The 17,091-nt window shown below is 46.4% G+C and overlaps 1 protein-coding gene across 4 annotated transcripts in view; it reads right to left on the bottom strand.

Moving 5' to 3' along the window:
* Pecam1 (platelet and endothelial cell adhesion molecule 1) overlaps positions 1-16,517 on the bottom strand; it is an 80,351-nt gene extending 63,834 nt beyond the window's left edge. For all 4 annotated transcript variants that reach the window (XM_048446014.3, XM_048446016.3, XM_048446017.3 and 1 more), the window contains exon 1: positions 16,373-16,517. The gene's annotated coding sequence lies outside the window, so the exon portion shown is untranslated. The remainder of the gene's footprint in view (positions 1-16,372) is intronic.
* Between the last annotated feature and the right edge of the window lie 574 nt (positions 16,518-17,091).

The raw sequence follows: 17,091 nt of genomic DNA, 5'->3' as shown, positions 1-17,091 counted from the left end.
CAACACAATCAACACAATAGCATACATCTGTACATATTCTGTCTTTTGAGATCCTCCTGCCTCATCTTTATTGCTTTCCTACTGGCCAATCTTCCAGAGGGCATCCCTCAGAGCATCTCTGGGAATGAAGACACACATACTCCTTTTAATCTGACTTGGCTTGTTCCTAGTCTGGAACATTTAAACCCCCTCCTGTACAAAATCTTTGGCTGTCTTCCTTGTTACTTCCATGCCTTGTTGCTTTAAGAGTTTCAGTTACTTTTTGAGGCCTTTCAATTCACTCTCCTGCCTCTTTACACTTGCTTCTCTTTTGGAGGATGTCCCTCAGAGTTATCTCTGGGGATGAAAAATAAAAACGCTTTACCTTCCCCAATACGCTCCTCGATTTAGCTGGTGGCTGGAGAGACCCCGTTCACGTATCCCCACTTTCCAGATCTCGGTAGGATATCCACTTGCTATGGCCAGCGCAACCTGGATAGCCAAGACTGGCGCGGGGGGTGGGAGGGTGGGGGGGGTGGGGGGATGGGAGGGTGGGGGGGTGGTGGTGATGGTGCCGGGATTGAGACACAGAGGCTTCTTTTCAGGTGGAAGAACAGCAACCTTTAATACCTCTACTCCTTCTGTGGAGACCCACCGGCCAGAAAGAACACAAACATCCTTGTCAATTATAGACCACAAGGAAGTTCTCTTGCGGGTTACGGGGAGCAAGGGCAGCTGGATCACAACACAGAAGGATCAAAGCTTCAAGTCTAACCTGGACTATAGGGTGAGTTCAAGACCAGTCTGGGCAATTTAGTGAGAACTTGTCTCAAAATAAAATCAAAAGGAGGGCCAGCATGGTGGTACACACCCTTAATCCAGCACTTGGGAGGCTGAGGCAGGGACAGGCAGATCTTTGTGAATTGGAGGCCAGCCTGGTCTAAAAAGCAGGTTTCAAGACAGCCAGGAATGTTACATAGAGAAACCCTGTCTCCAAAAACAAACAAACAAACAAAAAGAGAAAGCTAAAGGGATTATTCCTCGGTGATTAAAAGCACTTGCCATTCTTACAGAGAACCTGGGTTCAATTCCCAGCATCCACAGGGTGTCTCACAGCCATACAAAACTCCACATCCCAGGAGATTGGGTACCCTCTTCTAATCAACTAATTAATGGTAGCCATATAATGAATAGCATCTCATTTGGCAATAAAGACAACACCAAGGTGAGGCCTGGTCTATGTGGATTACCTTGACAACACTAAGTAAAAGACATCAAGCATGGAGGGCTTTGTTTTATAGGATTCTGTTTCGATGGAACATTTGAAAGAGGCAAATCTACAGACAAAAACTGGGTTCTTTGTTAGCCAACTGGCTCTGAAGGTTTGGGTGACATATGGGCTTCGTGGTGCGTGATTGGCAATGTGGTGATGGTTGTATAACTCTGAAGATATTAATAGCCACTGCATGAGCTCGACATGCCGACTCATGCCTGCAATCCAGCCTGGGAAGCAGAGGTAGGACGGTTGTGAGAGTATGGCCATCCTTGGCTGCATAGTTCTGTCTACATTAGCCTGAGCTACAGACAGCCTGCCTGCCTGCCTCAACAAACAAACAGAGCAAACAACCACCAGAAGCCAGGCTTTAAACAGATGACGGCGGTCAAGCAGTGGTGGCGCACAACTTTAATTCCAGTCCTTAGAAGGCAGACGCTGGTGGATCTCTGAGTTCAAGGTCAGCCTGGTCTACAGAGTAAGTTCCATGATGGTCAGGACAACACAGGAAAATCCTGTCTTGAAAGACCAAAAAAAGAAAAAGAAAAAAGAAAAAGAAAAAAGAAAAAGAAAGAAAGGAAGAAAGAAAGAAAGAAAGGTTTTTGAGACAGGGTCTCACCATGTAAGTAGCCCAGACTGGCATCAAACTCACTGGATCCACCTGCCCCACTGAGTGCTGGCTTTTTTTTTTAAGACAGGGTCTCATGCATCCCATATTACTAAGGATGACTTTGCGCTCCTGATTTTTCTACTCCTACCTCCGAAGTGATGGGATTACAGGTGTGCACCACCGCACCCAATGATTCTTTCTTACTTTTTAAAATAGTTCTATATTTTTATGTTATGTGTATGTGTTTTGCCTTTGTGTATGTATGTGCACCACATGCATGCCTTGTGCCCGAAGAAGCCAGATGAGGATATCAGATCCCCTAGATTAGAATTACGGACAGCTGTGAGCTGCCATGTGGGAGCTGGGAATCAAATCTGGAGCCTCTGCAAGAGCAGCAGATATTCTTAGCCCCATAGCCATCAATCACCCACATCCAGCATCTCTGTTTTCAATACTCGATGGTATTACGTATGACAGCCCAAAAGACCAACCCACACATAGGGTAACATCGCTCAGGATAGGAATCAGGACTTATGCTTTGGGGGGCAGGGTCACTCTCAGCCTCCCACATGGAATGTCACAATCCACGTTACAGGTGTGGCAATCAAGGGCCAGAAGGTGATTCCAACTGGCTTCTTGGAATCCTGTCTTATAAAAACCGATTTGTTTGAAACTCAACAGTAACTGAACATCCGGTGTTGATGCAACCTCCTCAGGACCTCGTGGGCGTGAAGCCCATCTCTGGAACACCCTGCACAGAAATGCCAGACTTTTCCAGGGCTGAAGGAATCTGTTTCCCAAAACTGATTCTCAAATAAGACAGCACTGGGTTAAGCTGGAGACTTCAAGGGGCCAGGATGCTTCTCCTGTAGAACCAGAGATCCAGGGAGGAAGCCATGAGCCATGGAGTGGCTCTGGACTGGACTCCTGGGGAAGAGACAAATGGCTGCCCTGCCCTCTTAGAACTTTTAAGTTAATTTTATTTTTTTGAGACAAGGTTCCTTTGTATAACCCTGGCTGTCCCAGAACTTAATCTGTAGACCAGGCCAGGCTGGTCTCGAACTCACAGAGATTCACCTGCTTCTGTGTCCCAACTACTGGGATTAAAGGCATGCACCACCACTGACCAGCTCCCCCCCCGGGTTTTAAAGACTTTAAAGATGGTGTCTCATATAGACCAGGCTAGTCCCAAACTCACTATGCAGAGGAAGATGACCTTAAAGGCCTGATCCTTCTGCCTCCACTTCACAAGGGCTGAGACTGTATGGATGAGAAACCAAGCACAGTTTACAGGATGGCTTGGATGGAACTGTTATGCATGCTAGAGCCTGTGCACGCTAGGCAAGCACCCCATCAACTGAACTACGCCACCAGCCCCTTACTTAGTCAAGATCCTTTTGAGACAAAGTTCAGTTAGCTGCACATCCTCTCACTGTGCCTGGCATCATTTCCCACACTCTTCTCCAGGAGGATAATGGGATTCCTCAGGAGGGAGGCTATGTTTCATATCGTGTGCATGTGTGTGTGCGCATGTATCTGTGTCTGTGGTATATGCATGCAGGTGTGCTCATCTGTGCAGGCACATGTGGACACCAGAGCTTGGCTTTGGGATGTCTTCCTCCACTTCATGGTTTGACACAGGTCTCTCACTGAACCCGAAGCTTGCCATTTTGGCTACATTGGCTACACTGGTCCAGTGACCTCCAGAATTTGCCTGTCTCTGCCTCCCAAGACCTGGGGTTACAGATAGGTGATACCACCTATCTGTTTGTCTGCTTCTGTTTTTCTTTTTGTTTTGTTTTTCGAAACAAGGTTTCTCTGTGTCGCTCTGGCTGTCCTGGAACTCACTTTTGTAGACCAGGCTGGCTCGCCAGTTTTTATATAAGCGCTGGGGATCTGAGCTCAGACGCTGATGCTTGCACACACAGCAAGCGCTTTACACACTGAGCCAACCTCCCCCCCCCCCAGTCTTGACACTTGAATGCAGTGAATGAGGGTTGCTCTTGCTACCATGGCAACCATGATGCTATTTGATGAACAGTCGAACCAACCCTGGAGTACTTTTTGTTCTCTGCCTTCCTTCTTTCTCATTTCTATCTCAGACAAGAGGAACTTTGGTAAAATAAGTGGAAGCCTCTAATTGGTTTATCGCAAATTTAGGGAGCAATTTACCCTGCCAGGAATAGCCTGGGAAAAATGACTGTGGTTATCTGGAGGTCAGCGAGAGAACCTTGGGTACAAACAGTAACTCTGGTTCAAAGAACAGGCCGTCACTAGCTTATCACTGGGTTTTGATCCAGACGTTTGAATTGGCTGCTGAGCAAACTGACAAATACCCAGTATGTTCTCTGCCCACACCTTCCCCCAAGCCTGCTATGCATAAGGAAGCTGAAATTGAACTGGTAGGGTGTTAGGGGCTGCGAGGTAGCTCATTGACTAGACACTTGCATGGAGATACAAGGAGATGGGTTCCCTCCCAGGAAAGGAAACAGGTGGGGGCGGGGGGAAGGAGTGGAAGGAAGGAAGCAAGCAAGCAAAGAAGGAAAGAGACTGAATCATTCACCTAAACCCAGAATCTCTTCAGACTTCTGACCTCAGGCTTTGAACTCCTTTGACCTTAGAGGTGGGGGTGGGGGGTCTTGAGGAGCCTAAACAGCTTTTCTTCCCAGCAGAAAGGACCCAGAAGCAACTTTTACTTAGAAGGTAGGGTCAGGAAGGTCAGGACTTCAAGGCCATCCTGTGCTTTGTGGCACTTTTGAGGCCAGTCTGACGTTCGGGAGACCCTATTTCTATATGCATTGGCCATATTCGTGCCTTACTAATGACCCAGGAAAGGGGGGCAGCCATCTCTAAAACCTGGGATTGCTGGGCTGTGCTAAAAGCACAATAATATAGAATAATAAATAAAATAAATAACTAATAAAAGTGAAATTTAAAATTAATAAATAAAATTAATAAATAAAAATTAATAGTAAATAATCGAGAATAAAGCTGCATTCAAGAGGTGGAGAGGCATATTGTGGCTTTATGCGTCCCCTCTACAGTTTGCCCCATTTCTGCAAATCAGCTCTGGGAATTCAAGAAATTAAAAAAAAAAGAAAGGAAGGAAGGAAGGAAGGAAGGAAGGAAGAAGAGAGCCGGCGGTGGTGGCACATGCCTTTAATCCCAGCACTTGGGAACTCATCTCTGTGAGTTCGAGGCCAACCTGGTCTCCAAGAGCTAGTTCCAGGACAGGCCCCAAGGCTACAGAGAAACCCTGTCTCAAAAAAACAATTTAAAAAAGAAAGAAAAAAAAGTTTCATTAAAATACTAAGAAACATGGCTGGGGAGATGGCTCAGCAGTTGAGAGCACCAGCTGTTCTTCTAGAGGACCCAGGTTCAATTCCCAGCACCTACATGGTAGCTCACAATAGTTCCAGGGGTATTCAATACCCTCACACAGACATACATGCAGGCAAAATACTCATGCACATAAAATTAAAAATAAATAACTTATTAAAAATAATACCAAGAAACATATTAGGCCAGTCTGGGATACTGTCTCAAAAAATAAAATCAGGCTGGGCGGTGGTGGCACATGCGTTTAATGCCAGCACTCAAGAGGCAGAGGCAGGTGGATCTATGTGAGTTTAAGGTCAGCCTGGTCTACATAGTGAGTTCCAGGTCAGACTCAAAAGTTACATGGAGAAACCCTATCTTGAAAAATAGATAAATAAACTTAAAAAAAAATAAAATCAGGGCCAGGGATATGGCTCAGTTGCCAGAGCTTTGCATAAACCGGATATAATGGTTCCAACCTGTGACATCAGCACCCAGCCTGTCCTGCAAACGTAAGGGCTTGAGTTTGATTTCTAGCATCCACATTAAAAAATAAACAGAACTAAGCTGGAGAGGCAGAGACATGTTGTGACAAGACTCTTCCTGGGGAGGCGTGACACACATCTGCTCACTCCAGCTAGGAATCCCACAACAGACCAACGTCCACTTTGGCGAATGGTGAGTTTTACTGGAGTTCCTTACAAGAATATGGGTGAGGGGTTATTTACAAGAGCAGAAATGTCCCAAAGACATGATCGAAGTCCATCTCAGCACGGGTGACAGCTCACAGAAGCTTGGACCCTGGAGCACACTTCACAGCCTGTAGGCAGCTCAACAGGCTGGGAAGTGTCCTTTCCAAGTGACTCAGCCGGTCGTAACTTCTTCCAGGCAACCAAACTGGTTTCTGCTTCCTCTGAGCAGCTGCTCTGGTGTCAGAGTCTTCTTCAAAGCTTGGTTTGTCTGAGAGGAACTCTTAGCCGTCTTTTTTGCTTACTCTGACAGGGAGGGGCCTAGCGAATCTGCTCAGCTTCAGGGACTTCCTGAAGCTAGTCTGTGTTTGTTTACCTTCCTGTTTAAGGAGCGTCCCTTCAGGATAGAATGTTTCAGTTGGAGGAAACTGTCATACAGCAGGAAGGAAGATCCTTGGAGCTCGCTCTCAACCTGCCTACCTGTTGTCTCTGTCCCATTCAACATGCTTTTTGATGGCTCACATAAAGGCTTTTTGCTGTTTTTCTTTTGCTTGCAATAGAGTCTCATGTAGTCCATGCTGACTTCAAACTCATAGCAATCCTCCTGCTCTTGCCTCAGCCTTCCAAGTGCTAGGATTGTTAATGTATACCTCCATGCCAATTCATGGAAGACTTTCACTGCTGGGTCAGTACCTCAGGTATAGAGAATCCACCCAAGGTACACAAGGCCATAGGGCATCCACTCAGTGAACACAAGGTCCTGGGTTTGATTTCCAGCACCAAAACAGAGTGGGGAGCAGGGGTGTTAAAAAAAAAAAAAAGAAAACCACAGATCTGATGGCTTTCTACAAGATTTCCTGGCAAAAGTGACCCATCTCCTCTCAACCCCCGCCCTCCTGCATTGCTACTGCTTTCTCATATTGACTATGGTGTAGTGCTCAGATCAAGTCAGACGTCTACCCTCCCTGCCCCTGCTGTTTCCTAAAGTGCCCGGCACAGGTCACATGTTTGCAATTCGTTCTCACAGGTTCAGGAAGGAAACCTTGGACAGGGTGGAAACTGCACACAGTGGACCCTTCCCCCAGCCCCGGGCCCATCAACATCTGCGCATGGCCACTGTGCTGGGTCATTCTAGATCTCAGTCTGAAGCCATGCTGATGGTGTCCGATGCTCCAAGAAGGGAGGGCGGAGGTGCACAGAGGCGAAGGAATTTCCTGGTCTTTTGTGTCAGGCATGACATGCGACCACAAACAGGCAGGGGAGATGGCTTCACTCTTTAAGAGGCTCTATAAATAACCTGCGCTACACATCTCCTTGACAAAGCCTGAAGATTAATCTTCCTCCATCTCACAAGCATGGAAAGGTGCCAAGCCCCTGTACCCAAGTCTTCCTCATGTCCCAGCTCAACCAAAGAAACGGTGTTCTTTACAAGGTCAGCATGGATCTTAGCATAAGAAACATCACCAAGGAGGACCAGGGATGTAACTCAGCCGATAAAGGGCTTGTCTGGTGTTCTTGAAGCCCTGGGTTTGATTCCCAGCACCAGATAAATGGGGTGCAGGGCCTTGGGCCAGTAATTCCAGAAGTCAGAGGCAGGAAGTTCAAGGTCATCCTCCATTACCTACAAAACCTCAAGGCCAGGCCAGACTACATGAGGAGAGAGGTGGAGGGGAGGTCTTCCAAGATCTAGGTAATTTCAAATGTTATCCTTTTGGCTTAACTTTATGTCAAGCTAACAAATACCAGAAAAAGTTGGGGAAGATTTTGTAATTGATGTGTCTTAGTCAGGACTTCTACTGCTACGGCAAAACACCATGACCAAAAAACAAATTGGGAAAGAAAGGGTTTATTTGGCTTACACTTCAGCATTGCTGTTAATCACTGAAGGGAGTCAGGGCAGGAACTCAAACAGCGCAGGATCACGGAGGCAGGAGCTGATGCAGAGGCCATGGAGGGGAGCTGCTTACTGGCTTGCTTCCTATGACTTGCTCAGCCTGCTTTCTTATAGAGCCCAGGACCAGCAGCCAGGATGGCACCACCCACCTAGGCTGGGCTCTCCCACATTGACCACTAATTGAAAAAATTCCCTACAGCTAGATCATGTCTAGGCATTTCCTCAGCTGAGGCTCCTTCCTCTCTGATGACGCTGGCTTGTGTCAAGCTGTCACACAAAACCGGCCAGTACAAGATCAAATACATTCTTGGTTATCTCCAATAAAGCTAGACATTGCCAATTTTGCAACGAAATAAAAATTACATTTACTTATTTAGTGCAGGGGGGCATACACTTGCTACAGCATACATATGGAAGTCAAAGCTCAACTTGAAAGACTTAGTTTTCTCCTACCAGCCCTGGAGTGCTCTCTGGCAGGTTGTCTGATCCCATAGATCGTCTGTGCCTTGCACTGTCTTAGGATACTTTACATCTCCCTGAGTTGTAGAATTCTGCCAGTGACACAGACGGCTGACACCCAGAGAAATACAGCTCTGTATGAGATGGGGACATGCAGTTTATTGCTGTCCTGTTCACATGGAATGATGTGGCATCCATTAAGCAAATTCCTTTTAACATCTTTCATGGCAAATAGATATCTACAGATGAATCCATCTGTTAGTCCATCATCTAGATAATTATCTAGGCTTGTATATTATTTTGTTGTTTGGTTAGGTTTTTGAGGCAAGGTTTCTCTCTGCAGCCCAGGCTGGCCCCAAACTCTCTGTATAGCTCAGGATAGCCTCAAATTAATGCAATCCTCCTACCTTAGCCAGTGCTAGAAATATATGTATATGTGTATGTATATATACATATATATACACACATATATATATTCTTCTGATATATATACATACACACACACACTTTTCTTTCAGGTGGATGGAGAATCTTGCACTAGTTGGTAAGTCAATAAAATATTTGAATAATGTTTATTTTATACATGTTTGAGACTATGCTTTTGTTTTTAGGAATTATCCTTTAAAACAAGACTGTTTACACTGTGAAGATGTGTTACTGCTATTGGTTTAAGAAAGAGATGAATGGCCAATAACTAGGCTGGAGAGAAAGGTGGGATTTCTGGGGAGTGAGAGAGAGGAGGAGGAGGAGGAATCTAGGTTCATGGATTACACCAGGGAGATGCCAGGAGATTCTGAAGAAGTCGGACATACAGTATAGAATAGAGGTAATTGAGCCACGTGGCGGAATTAGTAGATTAGTAGAGACAGGTTAATTTAAGTTATAAGAGCTAGTGGGACAATCCTAAGCTAAAGGCCAAGCTTTCATAATTAATAAGATGTCCCTGTGTCGAAATTTGAAGGTAGCAACCCAAAAATAGTCCGATAAGAAAGCTTGCTACACAAGACTTCTGGCTGGGCAGTGGTGGTGCACACCTTTAAACCCAGCACTCGGGAGGCAGAAGCAGGTGAATCTCTGTGAGTTCAAGGACAGACTGGTCTACAGAGAGAGTTCCAGGACAGCCAAAGCTACACAGAGAAACCCTGTCTTGAAAAACTAAACAAAACCCTAAGACTTCTATAGATCTTTTGTTTCATACATAATAACAAATATTTATCTATTATTGAGACAGACAGGGTCTAGCTATGTAGCCCAAGCTGACCTCAGATATGAATCTTTCTGCCTCTTCTTCCAGAATATTGGCATTACATGGGTGCACTACCATGCCCACCTCGAGTACTGTGATTATCATTATTTCCTTCCTCCCTTCCCCTTTTATTTATTTATTTATTGGTTTTTCAAGACAGGGTTTCTCTGTAGCTTTGGAGCTTGCCCTGGAACTCACTCTGTAGACCAGGCTGGCCTAGAACTCGCAGAGATCCACCTGCCTCTGCCTCCCAAGTGCTGGGATTAGAGCCATGTGCCACCAACACCCAGCTTCCTTCCCTCTTTTTTCCTGCTCTGTCTACAACAGTTTCCTCTCACAGACAGCAGCATGCACCCTGAGACACTGTCTGCGTGTCCCTAATAGCAGATGTCCCAGGGCCAGAATCTCTCGCCCAGGAAGTAAGTTACTATCAAAGAGGGTATTGTTGCCACATCCTGCTCCCACTCCCCTCCTTCTTTCCTGCCTGGGAGTCAGAGAGCCTGGCTGCAGGTTTATGCCATGACGCCTCCCCCATCCTCAGAAAGATGAGACTGAAGAGGCCTAACTTAACATCAATGCAGCCATGATAGGCTGCAGACGAACAATCCTGGGACTGGACCTCACCATTACAACAACCAAGAGAAACAACAGACTCTACCCACGGGGGACCAACCAGAGTTGAGAGAAACGAATGCTAGAGGCTCCAGACCTTCAAGGATAGCGTATACAATCTGTATGTAGATTCCACTTTCCTGGCAGAAACGCCAGTACCGATCCCTGTTTGACAAGACTTCTGTCACCTCACTCCTGCCCAATCAGGAGTTCGACCCCCATCTAAATCCAGAATCCCCTCATCTCCTTCCTTTACTCCTTAAAAACCCTGTGATAGCTGAGCTCAGTGGTCTCCCTGATCCAGCCACTGTGGGGCGAATGGAGAGACCAAGCTTGAGCTCTTTGCTCAGACTCCTTCCTGGTGGTTTCTGGGGCAAGAGGGGGTTCATGATGTGGGCATAATAGAGACCCCTTTTCTGCAATGGGGACTCTGAGAGCCTTCACAACGCTGCTGCCTTTCTGTCCGTGACATTAATAACCCTTCCAATGAACTCCTCAGTCCCAGTAATCTATTTCAGGGTCCTCTTGAACCACCCGAACCACCCTCCCCTCTCCAAAACCTAACAGCCTGGAGCTCTCAATTGCCTTGCCTTGGCTTTCTGACTGCTGGAATTACAGATGTGATTCCATACCTGGTCACCCTCATTTTCTCACAAGAGAAAGGTGCCTCTTATTGACAAGTTCAGTGCACCCACAAATGATGGTCATGCATGGGAGATTTAGTAGGAACTCCTGCTCCTGAGTCCTCTCAGAGCCTGGAGAAGAAAAGCATTTCAGATATCTTGAAATGCCACACCTTTGGGAAAAAAAAAAAGGTTAGCCTAGAACATAGCTGAAGGGGTCAAAGCCTGAAAATGTCCAAACACACCGAATATGAAATACTTAGTCACCACGGTTGCTCTAGGATGCAATCCTTCACTCCGCTCTATACAACTGTCTCTCTGCTTCCTGTTTCCTCACAGCTTCATTACCTGATTAAACACAATCAAAATAAATAGATACATAAAGGACTTTTTTTTTTCCTAAGGGCAGCCAAGTTGGAGCTTGAGAATATGCACAGGAAACAGTGCTTCTGGACAGCCGTGCAAGTCATGTGACTCGGGACAGAGCCAGGAGCCACATAAACTCTGCTACAACTGGAGTGGAAAAGGGTACTGGCCTCAGGGAGGACCCTCCCACATGTCCAGTGCCTGCTTCGTTAGAGCTCTTTGAAAACATAGCAGATGGTCAGGCTGGTAGGATGGCTCAGTGGGTAAAGGCACCTGCTGCCAGGACTAAGGACATAAATTCAATCCCTGGGACCCACATGATAGACAAAAACAGTTCAAGTAAGGTGTCCTCTAATGCACACACACACACACACACACACACACAAAATTAATTTTTCTAATTTAATAAATAAGTTTTTAAAAAAATGGACCAGTTGAGATAGCTGAGAGGGTCAGGCATGGTGGCGCACGCCTTTAATCTCAGCACTTGGGAGGCAGAGGCAGGTGATCTCTGTGAGTTTGAGGCCAGCCTGGTATACAAAGCAAATTCCAGGACGGCCAGGGCTACATAGAGACCCTGTCTGAAAGAGAGAGAGAGAGAGAGAGATGTCCAGGAGGGTACAGGCACTTGCCACTCAAAGATGCAGTCCCAGAAAGCTGAATTTATTCTTAGAACCCCACCTAAAGGTGGAAAGGAGAAAGCAGATCCCATGAAGCTCTCCTCTCACTCTGACACATGCCTCCAATCACATGCATGCCTGAGTGCACACACACACGCACACATGCACACGCACACACATGCTGTACATGAATGTTCACAGCAAATGGATTTTCAATTTCAGATCTCTTGAGAAACTAGATGTTTTTCAGTGGGAAAATGACTAAACACACGGTGGTATATCCAGATTACAAGATATTATTCTATGACAATAAGAGACGGAGTCTACACACAACTTTTGGGTGAATTACCCAGGGATTGTGCCAATAAATAAATAAATAAATGAACCAACCAAAGAAAAAAGATAATCTCCCCAGATGTGATCCAATCTATGAAACATTTTTGAAATATCAAAAATCAAGCTACATGGAGAGAGGATAGATTACTGGTTGAGCACCCCTTATCCAGAATACAGAACCCCAAAATGTTCCCAAGTTGGAAACTCTGTGAGTGCCAACATCATGCCGTGGTGTGGAATCCACAACATGTTGTGGGATATTTGCGCACTGTGTGAAGATGCACTGCTGTGATTGGTGTAATAAAGAGCTGAATGGCCAATAGCTAGGCAGGAGAGCCAGGACGGAGGGGTTTCTGTAGAGAGAAGGGAAGAGGAGGAGGAATTAGGGGGCGCAGATTAGGCCAGCGTTGCCAGGGGACATGGAACAAGTCAGACATATAGAAATGGAGACGAGGTAAAGCCACGTGGCAGAATGTAGATTAATAGCAGCAGATTAATTTAAATTATAAGAGCCTGCTGGGGGCAAACCTAAGTCCAGGGCTGAGCTTTCGTAATTAATGTGAAGCCTCCATGTCATCATTTGGGAGATGGCTGTGTCCCTGGTGGGACAGAGAGAGACTTATAACAACAGTGCAAAACTGTTTTCTGCAGAAAACTTCGGAAGATATGATGTAAAATTATCTTTGGGCTGTGTCCATAAAATATAGAGTAAACAAATAACGCTTGTATGTAGACTTGAGTCCCATCTTGACAATAGTTCATCTGTGCATATCACGTAATCTAAAGTACTTTGGGTCCCAAGCATCTTGGATATGGAATAAACACAGTCCATAATAGCAGCAGACGTTAGGACTGGGAGTAGAAGGAAGAGGGGTGACTGCCCTGGGACAGATGAGGGACTCACACTATTGGAATGGTTCAATGTCTTTTTCCCCCTCACTATTGTAAAAAAAAAATGTATTATCAACCAGGCATGATGGTGTACACCTTTAATCCCAGCACCAAGGAGACTGAACCAGGTGGATTTCTGTGAGTTCAAGGCCAGCCTGGTCTCCATAGCAAGTTTCAGGTCAGTCAAGGCTACATGGTGAGACCCTGTTTCCAAATATATATATATATATGTGTGTGTGTGTGTGTGTGTGTGTGTGTACAAATATATGCATATCCACATGTATTTATTATTTATCCTTGTGTATGATGTTTGGTATATGGATGCCACATCATATATGTGGAGGTCAAGGACAACTGTGTGGAGATGATTCTCTCCTTCTACCTTTACATGTATTCTGAGAATCAAATTCCAAGGGCCAGGTTTCCATGACAAGCAATTTACCCACTGAGCCACCTCACTGGACCCTATCCAGGGTCTTCACTGACGTTCCGGTGCATGAACCTACACAGAACATCACCCACACTCAGACCCCAAAGAGCGCACCAAGAACGCGGAAGAGTCAGATCTGTGCATTGAATACACATGAATGCCCTGGTTGTGTTTAAGACAGAGCAGTGGAAGCAGGCACCTTTAATCCCAGCATTCAGGAGGCAGAGGCAGAGGCAGGCAGATCTTTTTGAGCTCGAGGCCAACCTGGTCTACAGAGCAAGTTCCAGGACAAACAGGACTGTTACACAGAGAAATCTTGTCTTGAAAAGCTAAAAAGGAAGAAAAGGAGGGAGGGAAGAAAGAAAAGAAAAAGAGAGAGAGAGAGAGACATACAGACAGACAGACAGGCTATTACTATGTGGAGCAGCCCTGGCCTTGAATTTATGGCGATCCTCCTACCTCTGCCCGTGCATGTTACTGTAGTTCCAAAGAAGTATTACTGTTGAAGAAACAGAACAAAGTGTCCCTCTTACTGTTCACTGTAAAGTGATCAGGGATATTTTATTGCTTCAATTTAAAATACTTAGTTTTTAAAGGGGAGGGAGGCAGTCTCCTGCCTTTGGAGAATGTTAATGTTGAGACCAAAGTGGCTGGGGTGTCACAGCATCTAGGGACACTCCCAGGACCTTCAGCACTACACAGCTTTGTTCTCAGACCTTCAGACCGTGGATGGTACATGTGCAAGTCCCTAAGTACTCAGAGGAGCATCCTCTGGGCCAGAAGAGGTTGGATGAGCTGGCTGAAAGCCTTGCTGGGCTGCTCTCTGCTTCCCCAAGGACTAGCATTGTTCCGGGACTCCTTAGGTCACGGATAAAGACGTTAAGGCCTTGAGGTTGGCCATGACCTGTGATGTGAACGGCCAGTGACTGCCAGACCTGGCACTGGGCTGAAATATCCTAGCCAGGGAGCTTCCTTCATTGTCTCTAGGGTCCTCTTAGTATTTGCCTGATGCCTTCACGTCCACAAGTCTGGTGTAAGTACCTGAAGAACTCATGTGCGGCTTTAATTGGAGAACAGGTTCCTACTGAGAGACCCCCGACACACCCAAGCTGGTAGTACCCACAGTGTGCTTTTGCCCATACAAAGGGACTTGATATTCCAGTTTTTAGCTACCTGCCCTACCGGCCTATAGCTCCGTTTTTAACCCCCTGACTCCAGAGGCCCCTTAAGGAAGAAGGCGGGGCCACTGAGCCTGCATTGTTCTCCTCCCGCATTGTTCTGCTCCTCGGTAACCCAGAAGGTCCCTAGAGCCCAGGGGAATCCAGCCGGATTGTTTTTCCCAAGCCCGGGTCCTTCAGGTGTGAGTGGCGGTGCTCGGGCCACGTAGGTTACTGTGGCATTTCTGCAGCAGGAAAGAGGAAGGAACTGTGACCTGCACCGCTATGGCATCAACAATGCGCCCCCAGCAGCAGCAGTGAGGACAGCGGAAGAGAGCGCAGTTTCCATAGTGATAAATCACCAGGCAGGGAACTAGCTGCAGGATTTTCCCCTCCCCTGGGTTCCCTGTAAACCCACACCAGGCGCCAGGGTGGTTGGGGTCCTGGGTCTCTCAGGACTGTGACTGTGTCTTCAGAAGTCCCACCAGGGTCTGGAATGGGGGCACCTGTAATCCCAGTAAACTGTCCTGACCTCCACATGTGCCCCTACACACGCACACATACACATACATACAAACATGTGTTTTGGGGTTGTTGGGGTTTTTTTTGTTTTTTGTTTTGTTTTATTTCTGGACAGGGTCTCACTATGTTGCTTTGGCTGTTCTGGAACTCGCTCTGTAGAGCAGGCTGGCCTGGAACTCACAGAAATCTGCCTGCCTCTGCCTCCCGAGTACTGGGATTAAAGGTGTGCGCCACCATACCCAGTTTGTTTTTGTTTGCTTGCTTGCTTGCTTGTTTTTAAAGTAGAAGTCAGGGGCCTGAGAGATGCTTCATTTGGTAGAGGTGTAAGCCTGGCAATCTGCATTCTACCCCCAGAATCCAACTAAGGGTGGAACTGAGAACCAGCTCACAGAGTTGCCCTCTGACCTCCTCATGCTCACTGTGACAAGTGAGCCCACATGCATACACTCAGCATTCATTCACACACCGCGGGACCATAATTTAAAAATAATAATTAAAAAGCAAGAGTCCTCTGCATGTAGTGGTACATGCCCATAATCCTACCGCTAGGGAGACTGAGGCAGGAGGATTGTAGCAAATCCAAGACCATCCTACTCTACTTTGTTCTAGGCCAGCTTGAGCTACAGAGTGAGATTCTGTCTCAAATGAAGCAAAACAAGCAACAAAAAAGTAGAAGTCAGAAGCCAGGACTGGAGAGACGCTCAGCAGTTAGAAACCCACTTGCTGCCCTCCCAGGGTCTGGGTTTGTGACTCCACAGGGCATCTGGCATGCACATGGAGCACAGACATATGTGCCTGGCAAAAAGCCCACACACATCCACACACACTGAATAAATACATACATACTAAATAAACAGGCACCGTCTTCATGAGTACCCCAGGTCAGGCAGGATGCTTTGACTCTTGTTTTTGTTGTGTTTTGGTTTTGGGGGATGGAGTTCCCCTGTGTAATAGTATTGACTGTCCTGGAACTCACTCTGTAAACCAGGCTGGCCTCTGCCTGCTGGGACTAAAGGCACGCACCACCACTCCCCAGCAGGATGCTTTGACTCCTATGGGTGTTTAGCAAAGATGGGATTCTGAGTCCGTGGCTGGTTGTGCTCTGGCCCTCACACATGGTTCTAGGCACATTATGGCTAATAGTTCCTTTAGCTATATCACTCCAAGACCAGCCAGGCAACAAAGGACCAACATTTTGACAGTGTAGCATGCGGTGGGCTCAAATGTCCCTTCTGACTGTCCAACATCCCCTCCCTTCCTGCTCTGCCCTGGCTGGAACTGGAATCCCACCTTCAGTGCTAAACCAACAGGCTATGCAACACCAAGAGACTGAAATAATCCGCTTACCTGCAAGCCAGAGGCAAACAGACAAACTCCACAATGGGCAGCTTTCTTGTCTCTCACTCGAAGAAGGAAACCAAAATCCACATGCAAATTATTCAACATTAACTAAATTATGCAACGGCCAGTTCTCTCCTCTTAAAAATACAGTCATCTCAGCAGTTAAGAGCATTGACTGCTCTTCCAGAGGACCCGGGTTCAATTCCCAGCATAGACATAGCAGTTCACAACTGTCTATAACTCCAGTTCCAGGGGATCCAACACACAGACAAATGTACACATAAAAGAAAAAAATTATTTAAAAAAAGCAACACAGTCATCTCAGCTGTGCATGGTGGTTCTCAGGAGACAGAGGCAGGCAGCTCTCTGAGTTCCAGGACAGCCTGATCTACAGAGTGAGCTCCAGGACAGCCAGAGTGACATAGAGAGACTCTGTCTCAAAACAAGAAAACCACAAACAAAAAGCAGGCGTCTCGAATTTACAGGAGGAATACGAACCACAGTTGTTTGGGCTTGGGGATTGGCCAATGGGCAAGAGGGGCCTTCTAGAGTGATGGAAAGGTTCTGAAACGGAATTGGGGTGCTGGCTGCAAGCTGAATATAGAAGCCCCAGACTTAGTAAAAAATAATAAAGGATACTCAGTTAAACTTGAATTTCAGATAACAGGGTGTATTTTCAAGCTCCGACTGTTGTCTCAGGCCTGTAATCCAAGCTACTTGAGTGG

The sequence above is a fragment of the Myodes glareolus genome, chromosome 9, assembly GCF_982192425.1.
Source record: "Myodes glareolus chromosome 9, mMyoGla1.1, whole genome shotgun sequence".
Taxonomy (NCBI): domain Eukaryota; kingdom Metazoa; phylum Chordata; class Mammalia; order Rodentia; family Cricetidae; genus Myodes; species Myodes glareolus.
Note: the sequence above shows the minus strand (reverse complement) of the source record. Positions and strands in the feature narration are given on the sequence as shown.